Source organism: Myotis yumanensis, unplaced genomic scaffold, assembly GCF_028538775.1.
Source record: "Myotis yumanensis isolate MYYU_CA2020_CCGP unplaced genomic scaffold, mMyoYum1.0.hap1 SCAF_13, whole genome shotgun sequence".
Taxonomy (NCBI): Eukaryota; Metazoa; Chordata; class Mammalia; order Chiroptera; family Vespertilionidae; genus Myotis; species Myotis yumanensis.
In genome coordinates, this window is record NW_027223764.1 from 24,954,913 (window position 1) to 24,972,687 (window position 17,775).

Consider the following 17,775-nt stretch of genomic DNA (forward strand, 5'->3'; position numbering starts at 1 on the left):
TTAGAGATTGAGCATCAACCCAGGGACCAAGAGGCCCCACTCAGGTTCGATTACTGGTCGGGGCACATGCCCAGGTTGCAGGTTCAGTCCCCAGTCGGGGCATGAAAGAGGCAGCCAATTGATAATGTTCCTCTGTCATCGATGTTCCTAGTGCTCTATACCTCTCTCTTCCTCTCTCTCTCAAAATAAAACAAATAAATAAAAGGATTGTAGGTATGGATATTTTAAAAGTAAATAAAATACATAAATAAAAACAAGACTGACAACAGCAAATGCTGGAAAACATCTGGAGCTGCTGGAATTCTCATGCATCCCTGGTGGGAATGTAAAAGGACATAACCTTTTTGGGAAACACTTTGGCAGTTTCTTATAAAGTTATTCCTACACTGATTCGCAATTCCTCGCCTAGGTATTTACCCATGAGAACTGAAAGCATATGCCCACACATACTTGTATACATTTGTTTTAATAGCTTTATTCAAAATAGCCCAAAGCTGGAGATAATCCAGATATTCTTTTTTTAAAATATATTTTATTGATTTTTTACAGAGAAGAAGGAAGAGGGATAGAGAGTTAGAAACATCAATGAGAGAGAAACATCGATCAGCTGCCACCTGCACGCCCCCCAGTGGGGGTGTGCCCGCAACCAAGGTACATGCCCTTGACCGGAATCGAACCTGGGACCCTTCAGTCCGCAGGCCGACGCTCTATCCACTGAGCCAAACCGGTTCGGCCAGATATTCTTTAAAAGGTGAATGGATAAACAAATTATAGTGCATCCATATTATAGACTGCTTTTCAGCAATAAAAAGAACAAATATTATTGATACATGCAAAAGGATGGATGAATCTCAGAACTTAAGCTGAGCTAAAGAAGCCAGGACAAGAGTCTATCCTGTATATTCCATTTATATAAAGTTCCAGAGCAGGCATAATTCATCTCTACTGATAGAGAACAAAGCAGTGGTTGTCTGGGGGCTGGGGAAGGGGTGGAGGACTGCAAAGGCACAGAAGGGAACTTTGGGGGATGATGAAGACATTCTCTATCTGTCCTGACTGGCGTAGAGGTTACAGTGTGTACATTTGTCAAATCTCACTGAACTAGACCCTTCATATGGGTCAGTCTATGTGATGTAAGTCAGACCGCAGCAATATCTTAGAAAGTGGCATGGTGACAAACAAGTTGAAGTAAATAGTTTATATTATCTTGGACATATCCCATTATTTAAAGAGGTCTTGGAGTTTACCTTGGTACCATGCCACTCCCCACCCCACATGGGGAAACTAAGAAAGAGTCTTATGAGACAGATCAACCAATTTAAATACATGGCCCTAATTATTTGGAGTCTGATTAGAATAAACAAAAAGTAAAACCAAACAAAAAATTATAGGATAATTAAGGAAATGTGGATACTAATTGGATATTGAATGATATTAAGAAATCACTGCCCAGGAGGTCACGGTTTGATTCCCTGTCAAGGCACATGCTTGGGTTGCGGGCTCAATCCCCAGTAGGGGGCATGCAGAAGGCAGCCAGGATCAGTGATTCTCTCATCATTGATGTTTCTATCTCTCTCTCCCTCTCCCATCCTCTCTGAAATAAAAATATATTTTTACTAAAAAATCATTATTAAAACATTTAAGTGTGATAAAATTTGGGTTTTGTCTTTAAAATAGCTTTTTTATACATAATGGCATATTTATGGATGAAATGATGAAATGCCTGGCTTTGCCACTGTGTGTGATATGGTGATGACAGATAATCTTGGACTTCACTTAATTCAGATTCTCAAAGGGAAATTTAAGAAAGGAGCTCTTAAAGAACCTGTCTGAGGGTGTAGAAAGAGTTTATTATAATGACACAGTTTTCATAACCAATCATTAGAACTGGGAGAGAAAAGTGTGAAATTATGGGTACATTATGGTTCCACTAAAGAGCTGGATGAGCAATAGTACTGTCCCTACAGAAACAAATCCTGGAAAATGCTAATTAATTCACTTTCTCGGTACACTTTGAATTTCATCAGAATGCTATAAATTGTTATTCTTTAAACCACAGTATAGGTAATGTGATATTTTCACACTGTGGGTATATTCCTTTAATGAGTTGTGAAATTAATGGGCAACAAGAGGCATTTTAATAGACTAGATGAGAATGGGATGGAATTGACATATTAAAGTGAAACACACATAGTAAGAGGAAATATAGTTTCTGTTGGGCTTTTAGTTTTGGGAGTGCGTGCGTGTGTGTGTGTGTGTGTGTGTGTGCGCGCGCTGCGCCGCGCAGCGCGCGCACGCACACACGTGCGCACACGCTATGCCACAATGTAAAACTAGTATCTTACTGTGGTCATTGCCAAAAACAGTTTGAAAACCCCTAGGTAATGAATTTCTATATATAATAATCAAATGACAAAAAGATTCAAGAGGGAAAAAACAAGATAACATTGAATGAAAATTTCTTTCTAATCAAATTCCCAATAACTGGTCACTTGAATAGAGAACTAAAGCTAAACCATGCCAACCAGTCAGAAACCAGAGATAACTGGGCAGAAGAAACAGGTTACTAGGTGTCACCTGACTAGTCGGTGTTTTTGTGTGTGTGGTTCTGCTTCCTGTTTTCCTGTTAATTTTAAAAGGCCCTATGCATGTTTGTAACTACCATTTCCAGACTGGGATTTGTCTGTCTCTAGATGCAGCTGCTGCAATATCAGCTGACAGAAGGAGGATTTATAAGCCTGCGCAGTTTTGCAATTGGTCCACCAAGAGCCCAAATGAAGAATTCAATCTCTCTCCCCACCTACCCCCCAGTTTAGGTTATGGTAAAAACAAAGTAAGATGACATGAGTCACTCAACCACAGACGGAAGCTGCAAGAAGGATGCTCCTACAAGGTTGGCTATATGCCAAGGCCATATTTGTCCAAAGAATGTGTGCCCTTAGAAATCCCAGCAGGCACATACCTACAAATTCTCAGCTGATGAAAGGTTCATCTCTTCTAACAGCCTTAGGGTGGAGAAAAAAATTTCCTTCTTCCCCATTTTTTTAAATATAAAATTTTACATAAGAACTGAGTTTCCATAATGCTCACACAGCTGGAAATTCTTCATACAAATCCTCTACAACTCCTGGCACCAAGAGCCTCTCACTGTTGCTTGAGAGTCACTGCAGACTAGGTTTGCAGGTTTCCATCCCAGAAGGGGTAAGTCCTGTTCAAATACAGAGCACAACTGATACGGGCTGACCCCCAAGGGAAGGGCACAGCGAGAGGGCATAACTTATCTCAGGATGGTCTGATCATTCGGAAAATGAAATGTTCAAATCCTGACTGACTGACAGGGTCGGGTCAGGAGGAAGCAAGTCCTAAAGTCTAAGAGGGGCGTGGGAGTGGGGCACACAGGTGGATAGAAAAGGATGGAAACGTGTTTATTGGGTGGTTTCCCAGCGTGATCTGGTTGGCGGTCTGTCTCTGGGCACAAAGGAAGCCCGGCCTACAGTGTGGAAAGCAGAATGGCTGGGGGTGGCACGGCTCTGTGAGCAGCCACCAGTGACTCATCTGGAGGCACAGCTGGGCCCCAGCGGCGGGGAGAGAGTGCAGTCAGAGCGAGCACTGTGGTTCTGGGACCACAGGGACCCACAGCGCCAGCTCAACTCTGAGGCAGACCTGGGCATGGCCAGCCCACCCCTTCCCAGGGAACAGTCTGCTCAGGTTCATGTTCTTGCCTAATTGCAAATTTCAAATGAGCGACGGGAGTGACTTCTGTCCCATTTCCTGGCAGAGAGGGCATTTATCCCCTCCCGCTCCCAGACCTGTTCTCTTTTCACCTGTTTCACCAAGGAGCCTGGCAATAGAGTGAGACCAACCTGGTTCAAGTCCAGCCTCCCCACATGCCTGTTAGGTGGCAAGCCATCGACCTTCTCTAAGCCCCAGTTTCCTCAACAGTGAAAGGGAGGTACAATAATAATGTTTACCTCATTGGATGAGGACTGAAATAATGTTCATGAAATGGTTTCCAACTATTCAACACTCAAGGCCAGGGGTTCGCAACCTTAGTAACTTTTGACATTTTGGGCGGTAATTCTTTGCTGTGGGAGCTGTATGGTGCATTTTGGGATGTTTAGCAGCATCCCTGGTCTCCACAAACTAGATGCCAGTAGTACCCACCTCCCACTCCCCACCGCCCTAAGCTGTGACTTTCATCTTGCTTTTCTCTCTCTCTCTCTCTCTCTCTCTCTCTCTCTCTCTCTCTCTCTCTCTCTCTCCCTCCCTCCCTCCCTCTCTCTCTTTCTCTCCTTCTCTCTCTCTTCCTCCCTCCCACCCCCCTCCCCCTTACCTCCCTCCTTCAGTTTTGGGAAAGCAAACTGCCTTCTTAGAAATAACCCAAGTGGCAAGGAGCTAATGTTTCCAGCAAACAGCCAGAAAGAGCCCGACCCCAGCCTGCAGCCAAGGGAGTGAACTTGAAACAGGATCATCCCCCAGTTGGTCCTTGAGATGACTGCAGCCCCAGGCAAGCCCTTGATTGCAGCCTAGTGAGTCACCCTGAGTGAAAGGCGCCCAGCTAAGCCATGTCCAGATTCCTGCCCCATAGAAACTCTGAGATACTAAATGGTGTTCTCTTAAGAGTCTACATGTTGTGATGCAATAGATAACGAAGGCCAGGACCAACAATGCATCAAGTAACATATGGGTGCTGCTTCAGGGAGCAGGTGGGTGAGTTGGAGTCTCTGCTCCCAAAGGTGTAACCCAGATGCAGCCCCACAGAGCAGATTCTGAGGGTTTTGTTTGTTTGTTTTGTTAATCCTCACCTGAGGATATTTTTCCATTGATTTTTAGAAAGTAGAAAGGAAGGGGAGAGACACAGAGAGAAACATCGATGTGAGAGACACTTTGATTGGTTGCTTCCCCGTATGTGCCCTGACCAGGGCAGGGGATCGAGCCTGCAACCAAAATATGTGTTCTTGATTGGAATCAAACCCAGAACCCTTCTGTCCTTGGGCTGACGCTCTATCCATTGAGCCAAACAGGCTAGGGCCTAAGGTTTTATTGGTTTTCTTCTCTCTCTCTCTCTCTCTCTCTCTCCCTCCCTCCCTCCCTCCCTCTCTCTCTCTCTCTCTCTCTCTCTCTCTCTCTTTCTCTTTCTTTCTTTCTTTCTTTCTTTCTTTCTTTCTTTCTTTCTTTCTTTCTTTCTTTCTTTCTTTCTTTCTTTCTTTCTTTCTTCTCTTCCCTCCCTCCTCTCCCTCCCTCGCTTCTTTCTTTCTTTCTCTTTCTTTCTTTCTTTCTTTCTTTCTTTCTTTCTTTCTTTCTTTCTCTCTCTCTCTCTCTCTCTCTCTCTCTCTCTCTCTCTCTCTCTCTCTCTCTCTCTCTCTCCCCCTTCCTTCCTTTCTTTCTTTCTTTCTTTCTTTCTTTCTTTTCTTTCTTTCTTTCTTTCTTTCTTCCCTCCCTCCTCTCCCTCCCTCGCTTCTTTCTTTCTCTCTCTCTTTCTTTCTTTCTCTTTCTTTTCTTTTCTTTTCTTATCTTTTCTTTTCTCCCCTCCCCTCCCCCTCCCCCTCCCCTCCTCTTTCTTTCTTTCTTTTCTTTTCTTTTCATTTCTTTTCTTTTCTTTTCTTTTCTTTTCTTTTCTTTTCTTTTCTTTTCTTTTCTTTCTTTCCTCTCTCCCTCCCCACTCCCCCCACCCCATCTCTCTTCATATCCATTTCATTTGGTCAATACCACAGGTATCGCTTGACTGTCCTGTACACATTTAGTGCTTTCTCTATACATGACTTATTCAAATATCTTAGAATTAATTGTTTCTTTAGCTGTTTGTAGTGTTGGGTTTGCCTTTTAAAAATGGTATTAAGAATTTAAACAACTTTACATGGAAAGGGGGCATAGAGAATGTTTAGCTAAATGTTCATTATTTTAAATTCATTTCCCAATCTTATTTAATGTATAGTCATACTTTTTTTTTTTTTTTTTTTGGCTATTATCAGTGCTATACTATTTTATATTCTCCTTTTCCTAAATGTGTTTTATTGACAAGGTAATAAATGGTATAAAGATATTAAAATTCTAGAGGCCTGGTGCACGAAATGCATGCACTGGGGTGGCGGGGGCGGGGGGGGTGGTGATCCCCTCAGCCCAGCCTGCGTCCTCTTGTAGTCTGGGATCCCCAAGGGGGATGTCCACCTGACGACTTAGGCCCTAGGGGGATCGGGTCTAAGCCATCAGGCGGACATTCCTCTAGCAATCCAGGATCCCTAACTCCTTACTGGTAGGTTCCTTACTGCTTTGCTCACTGCTCCTTAGTGCTGCTGTGGAGGTGGGAGAGGCTCCCACCACTGCCACTGTGCTCGCCAGCCGTGAACCTGGCTTCTGGCTGACTGGCAATCCCCCTGTGGGAGCGCACTGACCACCAGGGGGTAGCTCCTGCATTGAGCGTCTGCCCCCTGGTGGTCAGTGCGCATCATACTGACCAGTCGTTCCGCCATAACAGTCGCTTAGGCTTTTATTATATAGATAAGGCATAAAGAAAAAGTATGTCATTTACCAGAATTAACCACCATTAACAATTTTGTGTGTAGCTTTCCAGATATTTTTGGTGAGATACAGTTATACCACATAAATACATATATTTTTTAGATTCTTTGTTTCAAGGGATAGAAATAAAAGCAAACTGGCTTAAACAGAAAGAAAGGCTTAATTGGCTCATATATCCCAAATTTTGGGAGGATAAGGGTAGAATTGACCATGGAGATGATTGAAACTGGGACTAGAGCATCATTGGGAGTCGATTTTTAAAAAAAATATTTTTTTATTTATTTCAGAGAGGAAGGGAGAGGGAAAGAGATAGAAACATCTATGAGAGATTGTTGATTGACTGCCTCCTGCACACCCCACACTGGGGATGGAGCCCACAACCTGGGCATGTGCCCTGACCAGGAATCAAACTGTGACCTCCTGGTTTAGAGGTCGATGCTCAACCACTGAACCACACTGGCCCGGTAGGAATTATCTTTTTATCTCTCATCTCAGTGTCTTTCTACATGTTGGCTTCATTTTTCCACACTGGATGCTCAGGAGATGTGACCACCAGCAGCTCCTAGCTCTAGCCTTGCAACTTTGTGACCAGAGAGGAAAGAGGCATTGTTCTTCTGGCGTAAAAAAATCCCAGGGAATGTTTCTCATTGGTTCAATCTGTTGGTTAATCACTCTCGCCAGGGGCATGAGATATCATGAGAAGTCAGCTGGAGTCACATAGTCAACCGATTGCTGGGGAAAGTGTTTGTAGAAAAGGTAGAGGCAGCCAAGAATAATACGCTGCTATCACCTTTTTAAAAAAAATCCAAGTAGGATCATAATATGCATAGTGTTCTCTAATTTGTTTTAATCACTAAATTATATAGGGAGGGGCAAAAGTATGTTTACAGTTGTTTGTATGAAAAATAATATAATACTATATAATAATATAATACTATATTATATAATAATATAGTACTATATAATAATATAATACTATATAATAAAAGGGTAATATGCTAATTAGACTGGATGTCCTTCCAGACGTCATTCTGGATGTCCTTCCGGATGAAGCTGGAGCCAGAGAGAAGCACGGGTCCCAGGTGCCTGCCTGCGGCTGGAGGAGGTGTTAGAAATAAGGTGAGTCCCTAAATTCAGGGGTCCTGGTAGAACACAAAACACACTCGGGAGCCAGGCAGCAAGGCAAATATCTTTACTTCTACGTAGAAGGGTGCACACACATGGCCTGGAAGCACGTGCACACCGAGCAGGCGGTCTGCTCGGCTTTATCATCTCTGACACTCGTGACCTGTCCCTTGCTCTTGATTGGAGCTCAGACGCACAGTCTTTCACGATTGGCTAATTCAAAGGGAGGAGTTGGCCTTTGCCGTTTCAAGATGGCAGCCCCAGGGGAGCTGCAAGCCATGCGGTCAATATGGCACCTGCAAAGTTACGCAGCCCCAAATGGCGGCTGTCTAAACTTTGACAGAAAAGATGACTTGTTTCTTCTCATAGAGGGAAGCCTGGGTCCCGGGTCCCAGGTGTCAGAGGGAAGCCGATGCCAGCAGCTGGGGGAAGGAAGGCCTACTCTTGCATGAATTTTGTGCATCGAGCCTCTAGTTAATAAATAATACAAGAATAAACTGTGTTTCACATACAACTATAAACCTACTTTTGCCCCACCCTGTATATTGTGGACTTCTTTCCATAACAGTACATATTGCAATTGGTTAATTAAACAGCCTACACTCAATAGAACAAAGATAAGAAACTGTTTTAGTTTTCTCTCCAATCACTTCTTCCAGCCATATTCCATGGAATCTCCCTTTCTGACCCTTAATGATAGCTTGGGCATATCTCATAGCTTTTTGGTCACTTTTTACTATTAAAATGTTCTGTTCTTTCTAGAGTAGTTTAAAACGAAATCTCACACCCAAGTTCATATTCATTCTCTTCCTCAAACCTGCCAGTGCAGGGCAGACTTCAGTTAAGGGCTTCGGAGGGGAGGAAGTCTGGGTTACCTTTTTCCTTTTCCTGCTCTCCCTCTTCTGTGGTTGGGGTGAGAGAAGGGAGAAGAGGAAAGACAGCAGCTCTTATTTATGTGGTTGTCAGTGACTGAATTATGGTCCCTAAAATTCCTGTGTTGAAGCCCTAACCACCACCTCCTCAAGGACTTGATCAAGGGCAGGAGGGTCAGGAAAGAGAGTGGTCCTGATGAAATCAGACCAATGGGGAGTCTCAGCCCTGAGAGTTGTTAGGATTAGAGCATCCTGTGGAGGACAAGGGAGCCAAGGTGCAGTATCAGTGCACTGTGAACCCAAGGGACGTCAGAAGAGGCTCATGAAGGTACCTGACATGTTTTCCCAGGGAAGAACAGCGTGGTAGGCACATGGACTTGGCACCAGACAGACTCTGATCTGAGTCCTGGATGACTTTCAATAATTTATTCATTGAATCACTCTGGTTTAAGTTACTTAATCTTTTCAAGGTTTAGTTTCATTGTTTACACAACATGGATAATAAAGGTGCTTAACTACATAGTTGTTGTGAGGATTCACTAATATGAGTGCCAAGCTCAGTAAATGTCAGCTGGCTATAAGTTTACAGAGTCCACACAGTAAATAATTTAATGTGCCAGTTCTTTAGTTTTGTGAGTATCAAGGGAAAGGCTCAAAAGTGATTGCTTTTGAATTGGCAAGCTAGTCTTTAAAACAACAGAGTCACGTCTTGCAACCACGAGGGTGGGAGGATGTATAAACTCCCTAGTGGTCATGACAGCAAAGCTAAAGAACATTTGTCACCTCAGCTCGTACAGTGTACTTACTGAGATGGCACATATTGTGAGGACATATTGCAGACCACAGAGAGCAGTACTCACTGTGGCGTAATTGTGTGCAGATAAATCACAGGTCTTTTTTTGTTTGTTTTTGCAGTAGATGGTAGGACTACCGTATCTCCAATATGTAATGACTCAAGGGACATGTTTAGGAAATACTGGTAAAAGAAAAGGTAGGATTCTATTGGCTGACTCCCTTTGTCACTGCCAGTAATTAGGAGGCACATGAATTCAGGTGCCAGCCCTTGCCTCCCTCCCAACATACTGCAGCCCACGGGCACCAGGCCTTTAGACCTGCTGACTGTCCAGTACTCTAGGTCTGGCCACGGTTCTTGCATTTGGCTGTGGTGGTCAGGTTTGCTCCCAGCTCAGTCTCTGAGGTTGGTCTCTGCCACATGTTCTCAACTTGGACTTCTGTAGTGTCTACACCTGGCATCCACCACTGGGCCCTGAAGCCTCACGCTCCATGCTCCAGGTCTGGGATATCAGACATGTTCAGAGGATACCTGGGATGTTCAGAGGACATCTGGGACATGCGCCTGCTCCAGAAGCCATCCAGGGAGGTGAGGCTTGGTGGGAGGAAACTTCTGAATCTGAAGTTTCTTGTCCTGAATGGGTCCAGACCACCAACAGTGTGAATGGCCACACTCCAGGACTCTACTGGAATCTGGAACCCGGGAACCTAACCCAGCATGCCCCCCTTGGCCACCTGCTACCTGGATTTTAACTTCCCAGCCAAGCCAGTCAGTCCGACCAAGCAGATTCAGCTCTAGCCCACTTCTGAGTAACAGACATCATCACCTACTCTTGGCAGAAACAGAAGCGTGAAGTGTGAGTCAGCTGTTTTATTCCACTTCCTAGTGGAGAGAGACAGTTTCTCATCCCGTGTGAATCATGTCATCCCGGAAGAAGCTCTATCCCAGAGAATTATTCAGACAGAGATCTGGCTGCTCCTAATGAGACGCAGGCGGGCTCAGGAGGCCAGCCCGATGGGCGGCCGAGCCCAGCTGTTCTTGGCCACCACACCAGGCTGGCCTCTTCCTCAGTCTTCTGGCACCTGTGTTTCTCCCGTTAGCAAATTATCACAATTATAATCACTACCGATTTAAATGTAGCACAACCAGTGTTAGCTGTTATGCCGCCCCCACCCCCAACACACCAGCTATATTCCGAGGAGGTGGAGAGGAGGTGGGTCCAGCCCCTGGAGGCATTTCTTTGCTGAGCCCACAGATGCTGCCAGCGAGCAGGCTGGAGGCAGAGTTGAAGGCAGAGCCAAGCTGCTCACCATGATGTGGTGGAGGTGGGGGACAGAACGAAAGTTCCAGGGGACAACACTGGAAGAGGAAGACACAGACAGCGAGCTCCAGAGCTGCTTCAGCAAAGGGCAGATGGCATCCCAGGTTAGAGACCAGACTTTTCCCAAGAGAATTTGGAAATTTCACTGCGTCTGTAACAATGGGAACCGAACCCCTTCCTCCAGCTCTGGGGCAGCACCTGTGTTGCTCACGAGTGCTTTTGGTGCCGAACAGATTGTCTGTTTACTTATCGGAAGAAGAGAGGTACTGTGTCCTACCTCCAGGTTTCATCTTTTTATCAAGAGAGGCAGCTTGCAGGGACAGTGACATCTGAGTGACTTGTGTAATTAGCATCCGTTTAATGTCTGTTTCTCCCCGCCTCACCTATGAGCTGCATGGGGATAGGAACTGTGCCTCTTGTTAGCATCCCCCCGCCCCCGCCCTCACCCCCAGTGCCTAGCACAATGTTGGCACATAGTAGGTGTTCAAATATTTGCTGGATGAATACACAGATGACTCCACTCACCGGCCCCATGCAACTTCTGCTCTCCGCTGAACCGAAGTCTAAAAAGCAAGATTTCTTTGCCCCCCTTGCCCAAGGTCCGCAGGGCACATGGGAAGGCTGCAGCAGCAGCTTCCAGGCAGTGCTGCCAGAAAGACACTTCGCCCTGTAGGGGGTGCTGTTCCAGGCAGCTGGGACACCACCGGCAGGAAAAGCACAGGCCGCCAAGATACCCACTTTATCTGCAGTGGAGGAGGCCAATCTGATTTCCCTAAGTATTATTGTCACAGCTTACGATAGGACTTCACATGCTGTTTTATAAGGAAAAAAGAAAGCTTTGCTAGAAGAATCGCCTGTGTTCTTTCCCTGTTTACGCTCCGGGAACTTCCATTGTAAAGAGGAATTGAACTCCCAGTTGAACTCATTGTGACATGTAGGAAGAAAATTAAAGTATATGTAGTTACCATAGCCTTCAGTTTTTTTCTTTAGGCTAAAATGAAACGTATTAAATTGAGAAGGATACTCCACGGGCTGCCATGTGTCGCTAAAGGGGAGTGGTGTTTTGATTCAGAAGATGTGGGTTGAAAGCCCAGCTCAACCACTCCCCCGCTTTGGGAGCTGTAAACTGGATGAAGGCTTGGAGCTTCAGTTTACCCATCTGGAAGACAGGAATATTACTGCGATGTGTGTACCTAGCATTTTGATGAAATAGTTTTAAAAATATATGTTTTCATTGATTACAGAGGGAGGAAAGGAGATGGAGAGATAAAAACATAAGTGATAAGAGAGAATCATTGATCGGCTGCCTCCTGCACACCCCACACTGGGGATCAAGCCCAAAACCTAGGCATGTGCCCTGACCAGGAATCAAACCAGGACCTCCCAACCCTCAACCACTGAGCCACACCAGCCGGGCAGAAACAGTTTTGATGTAGCTGCTTTGGCTTATTGAATTTTATGCGGCCTGAAGATATAGTAAAACCTTTACACTTTTGAGAGTTTTTTAAAGCCATGTGTGTATGAGAATCCCTATCTCATTCATGTGTTCCACTCCACACCTGGCCCAGCATGGAAAATTAGGAGTCAAAGATGAATTAAAAGCCATGGTAACTACTACAAGTAGAGCTTGATAATTAAGGGAGGAAAAATAATTGTTTCTGGCCCAGCCAGTGTGGCTCAGTGGTTGAGTGTTGACCTGTGAAACAGGAGGTCACAGTTCGAACTCAGTTGGGGCACATGCTCAGATTGTGGGCTCAATCCCCAGTGTAGGAGCCAGCTGATCAATGATTCTCTCTCATCATTGATGTTTCTATCTCTCTCTCCTCCCTTCCTCTCTGAAATCAATAAAAATTTTTTTTTTAAAAAAAGAGAAAATCATTGTTTCTGGAAAAAATTGCTATTTATTATAAAATACCAATAGGAGCAACTTCCATATACCTAAGTAGTGGCATAATTTGTATCAGGGGAGATGTTTTCTTTAGGGAAATGTACTGAAGGCTTCGTTGGGCTTGTTCTGAAAGGAGGGAGAAAAAGAGATAAAAATACAGAGAGAGAGAAAAGGAAGGCTGAATTTTTCTGCAAAATAAATTAAGGAAATTGTGGGGTTTCTCAGGGGCATCTTAGAAGGGGGAAAACAACTGTCTTAGATTGGTGAAAAAAAGAGAAATGTAAGGACGGAAGGGGAGAGACCCAAAATGGTGGCAAGTCCTACGAAGAATTCCCTGTGACAGGGAAGGGCAGTCCAGGCTAGGGGCGTTCCAGATCTTCTCATCTAATAACTGATTTTGCTTTTACTTAAATTCTCAGTTTCAGGAAGCAATCAATAGTAGAACAATATTAAAACTGTAGAACAATAGTAATACTCGAAATGTGGAAGATGAAAAAAAAGTGCAAGAAAAACATCCCTAACGCAATCATTCTTCATAGTTGCAGGTTTGCTCCCTTGAGCACAGGTTTGGCTTTTGTTTTGTTTATCCTTATGTGGGACCCAATCTGCTTCATAATTCTGGGGACTTAGGTCTTTTTTAATTCTGAAAAATTCTCAGACTTTATCTTTTTTATATATTTTTATTGATTTCATAGAGGAAGGGAGAAGGAGAGGGAGATAGAAACATTAATGATGAGAGAGAATCATTGATCAGCTGCTTCCTGCACGCCCCCTACCGAGGATCAAGACCGAAACCCGGGCATGTGCCCTTGACTAGAATCGAACCCAGGACCCTTCAGTCCGCAGGCTGATGCTCTATCCACTGAGCAAACCCAGCTAGGGCAGACTTTATCTTTTTCTTTTCTCTTCTTTCTTTCTTTCTTTCTTTCTTTCTTTCTTTCTTTCTTTCTTTCTTTCTTTCTTTCTTTCTTTTTTAATTAAATCTTTATTGTTCAGATTACATTTGTTCCTTTCCCCCCCGCCATAACTCCCCTCCTCCCAGTTCCCGCCCCACCCTCCACCCTCACTCCTCACCCACTGTCCTCATCCATAGGTGCACGATTTTTGTCCAGTCTCTTCCCGCATCTCCCATTCCCCTTCCCCCCCCCCCCAAGAATAGTCTGTCCATTCCCTTTCTATGTCCCTGATTCATTATAATCACCAGTTCATTCTGTACATCAGATTATTTATTCACTTGATTCTTAGATTCACTTGTTGATAGATGCATGTTTGTTGTTCACAATTTGTATCTTTACCTTTTTCTTCTTCCTCTTCTTAAAGGATACCTTTCAGCATTTCGTATAATACTGGTTTAGTGGTGATGAACTCCTTTAGCTTTTTCTTATCTGTGAAGCTCTTTATCTGACCTTCAATTCTGAATGATAGCTTTGCTGGATAAAGTACTCTTGGTTGTAGGTTCTTGGTATTCATTACTTTGAATATTTCTTGCCATTCCCTTCTGGCCTGCAAAGTTTCTGTTGAGAAATCAGCTGACAGTCGTATGGGTATTCCCTTGTAGGTAATTGAGTCTCTTTCTCTTGCTGCTTTTAAGATTCTCTCTTTGTCTTTTGCTCTTGGCATTTTAATTATGATGTGTCTTGGTGTGGTCCTCTTTGGATTCCTTTTGTTTGGGGTTCTCTGCGCTTCTTGGACCTGTAAGTCCATTTCTTTCACCAGGTGGGGGAAGTTTTCTGCCATTATTTCTTCAAATAGGTTTTCAATATCTTGCTGTCTCTCATCTTCTGGCACCCCAATAATTCTGACATTAGTGCGCTTGAAGCTGTCCCAGAGGCTCCTTACACTATCTTCGTATTTTCGGATTCTTTTTTCATTTTGCTTTTCCAGTTGGGTGTTTTTTGCTTCTTCGAATTTCACATCTTTGGCTTGATTATTGCGCTCCTCTGGTCTGCTATTAGGTATAATATTCTTTATTTCAGTCTGTGTATGCTTAATTTCTAGTTTCTTTATCGTAGCATCGAGGGTCTCATTAGTTTTTGTGAGGCTCTCCACAAGTTTATTGCAAGCCTTCAAAATTGTGTTTTTTAGCTCCATATCCTCCATTTCTGTCATGTTTTTTTGTCTCCACATTTTTTATGCTTTCTTGGTGCACCCCCTTGTGGTCTTTGTGCGCAGTCTTGTTCTAGTTAAGCCTTGATTTTTTTTAGTTAATACTGAGGGATTTGACCACCAGGCTGACTGGCTGTGAGAATCAGCTGTGTGGAAAACTTCTGTCCTCTGGGGAGGTGCTAATCTAGCCTTTGCCTGAGGCAATCCGGCAAATGGCTCTGCGCAGGGCTTGGGCGGGGCGGGATCAACAGGGAGGGTGGAGGGAGCAGTTATGGCTGCTCTCAGTCCCTTCCCAGAGGCTCTGCTTCTCAGAACCCCGGCAGCCGCTGCAAACCTCGGAGAGAAAGCTGCCCTCAGATTCCAACTGATGCCGGACAATCCCACTTCTCCCGTCTGAGTCTGAGTCCCTAGAGACTCGCCCGGATCTGGAGCCCAGAGTCTGAGACTCCCTCCCAACTGAAAACGACAACCGTGCCCTCAGCCACCAGCCCGCTTTGCGCGCGCACCTCAGTACCTTTGTATTTTCCACACTGTGCCTCCTCTGAGCCTCGGTTTGCTGTTCTCTTTCCTTCTAGTTGAAGAGTCTCTCCTCAGCCAGCTTTCCTGTGGTTCTGGGTGATGTCTGTTCCGTCTTTTAGTTGTATTTTTGAAGTGGTTGTTTGCGGCGGCAGTCTCCGGTGTTTACCTATGCCGCCATCTTGGTTCTTGAGACTTTATCTTTTTCAAATTCCCTCTATTTTCTTCATTTCATCTTGGTCCTTCTGGAGCTCCTGTTGGCAATGTTGAACTTTAGCTGAGATCTTTGTTTCCAGAAAGTGGGATAGTTAAAAACACGTCCTTCCCTGACAATTCTTCTGTGTTCTGGAAACAACTAACCTCAAAGGACCACCCTGCCCGGTATCCTCAGTTAGGAGACCTGTCTTCTCCTTCCTGTGACTTCCATGGGACTCCAGGACTACCTGCCTCTGTGAAACCCCAGGTGCTCGGCCTTTTCACGGCACCTTCCCCATCAGCGAAGATCCATCCATTGCAATAGCTTGTTGAAAATCATCTCCTTAATCTTCTGGTCCACTTTGTGTTTTCTATGTTAAATACGTATAGGATTCACTTGCCCACTCCAGTCTCCATATTTCTGTTTCTGTTTCATAACTTCTACCTTTATCTCTCTGTGCTGCACTGTGAGTAATTTGTTCAAATCTCTCCTCCAGTTCACTAATTCACTATTCAGTCTCATCTGATATTTCAACGACTTTTCATTTCTAAAAGTTCAATTTGTTCTCTCCCTCTCTGCCTATTAATTTTTGCATCCTATTGTGTCCTTTCATTGTGATGTCTTTAATTATTTTAAGCATACATCTATTTTTGTCTCAGAGATGGCTCTGCTTACTCCAGACCATGGACATGCTGCTTCTCCTGTTTGTTGCACCTGCTGGTTCTCCCTCGTGGTCAGTTGTTTCCTTTATAGTTTGTGAAGTGCTTATTGTGAAGTTATATTAGTGTGTGTGTGGAGTGTGTGTGTGTGTGTGTGTGTGTGTGTGTGTGTAGGTGGCGAATCCTGCAATTCCTGAATTGCAGAAGTATCCCTACAGAATTATTTTGAGTTTGCCTTTGTTTTAGTCCTAGTAGCTTTACAAATCCTAGACCAATTTTAATGTTAATCACTTTGGTTTCCTGAAATACAAGGGAAATTTGGGCCTTATAGCCTTATGTGGTATGGGCTTTCATTTCTTGTGACTTATGTCAATTTTTTTCCACCCAGGGCCCTACTTACTTCAAGATCTATTGGCACTTTCCCAGCTGTGGGTGTTGTTTTCTAGCCATATTTCATGGGTGAGACAGCTTTTCAAAATTCTCAGGGTTTCTTTCCCTTTTTTTTGTCAGAGGCATGGTTCCAGTTCCCCCTTCATGTGAGCTTCCTACACACACAGGCTTTTGAAATTATCTCTCAATATAAACAAACAAACCAACCTCCACTACTATGAGGTTTGACTTGCCAGTAGTCTTCCACGGATCTCTACAATTCCCACACCGCTCCTGCTATCACAATGGGGGATTATGTCATGCAGGTAGACCTTGGTTTCCAGCCTTGATGTCCATGTAAAGCTCCCTCTATGAACTGTTTGGGAGATGCTGACCAGTGGTATTCAGCAACAACAAGAGCAGTCAAACTCGAATTTGCCAATGTTCAGCAGGGCAGGAAAAACCCTCCGTAGAGCGAGGAACCTTCCAATTCCCCTGCCCTGTGGTAGTTTTCGTTTCCACCACCAGGCTGACGTAAGGGGTGGCTGCTGCTATCGATACGTCTCTGTAGATGCACACCCTTCATTTAAAACAGGGAAGAAGAAAAAAGTCAGGAACATCAAATGGGTCTAGGAATGAGTTATTACAAGAATGCATACTAAGAGGTCCTTACACACTTGCTGCGGGGGGAGGGAACTAAATTTGTCGCTAAGATTTCCAAAAGCCAATTCAAAGAGGAAAACATAATTGGTTACCCATTTCACAGCGACTAAGCAATAATCACAAATAACGTTGCTCAACGGAAGCTTGGGGTTGCCAATAAATAAGGAGAGTTCATGCGAGGGGCAAGTTGAAAAAATATTTTGATATGGGGAGCGTTTTCTCAACCCATTGAGGGTTAGCTTCCCGGCAATTATTGTCAGTTTGACTCAAATAATCTCACAAAAAATCTTTTTTTTATATATGTATCTAGTCAGCTTGAGCTGCTATAATAAAATTCAAGACTGAGTGGCCTTAATAAAGGACATTTATTTCTCCCAGTTCTAGAGGCTGGAAAGTCCAAGACCAAGGTGCTGACGGACCAGTTCTGGTGAGGGCTTTCTTCCTGGCCCGAACATGCTGCCTCTGCCCTAAACCTCCCCGTGGTGGAGGGAGGACCCTGGGGTCTCGTCCTGTTCCTATCAGGTGAGTAATCCCGTTCTGAGAGCCTCACCTTCTTGACCTTGTCCAAACCTAATTATCTCCCATCACATTGGGGGGGTTAGGGCTTCAATGTGTGAATTTATTGGGAGACACAAGCATCCAGTCCATAGCAATATGCTACTTGGAGGGGGGAGTATGAGACCCCAAAGTTTATGCTGGAGGAAGAATAAATACAGACCAAACCGCCTTTCATGAAGGGTGGGTCCTC

The 17,775-nt window shown here is 44.3% G+C and overlaps 1 long non-coding RNA gene across 1 annotated transcript in view; it reads left to right on the top strand.

Annotated features, from left to right (window-relative positions):
- The window catches only part of LOC139021893 (uncharacterized), a 45,448-nt gene extending 27,907 nt beyond the window's left edge, over positions 1-17,541 (top strand). The window contains exons 2-3 of the long non-coding RNA XR_011473565.1: positions 7,543-7,638; positions 17,406-17,541. This is a non-coding gene — a long non-coding RNA (uncharacterized lncRNA). The remainder of the gene's footprint in view (positions 1-7,542; positions 7,639-17,405) is intronic.
- Positions 17,542-17,775: the final 234 nt, after the last annotated feature.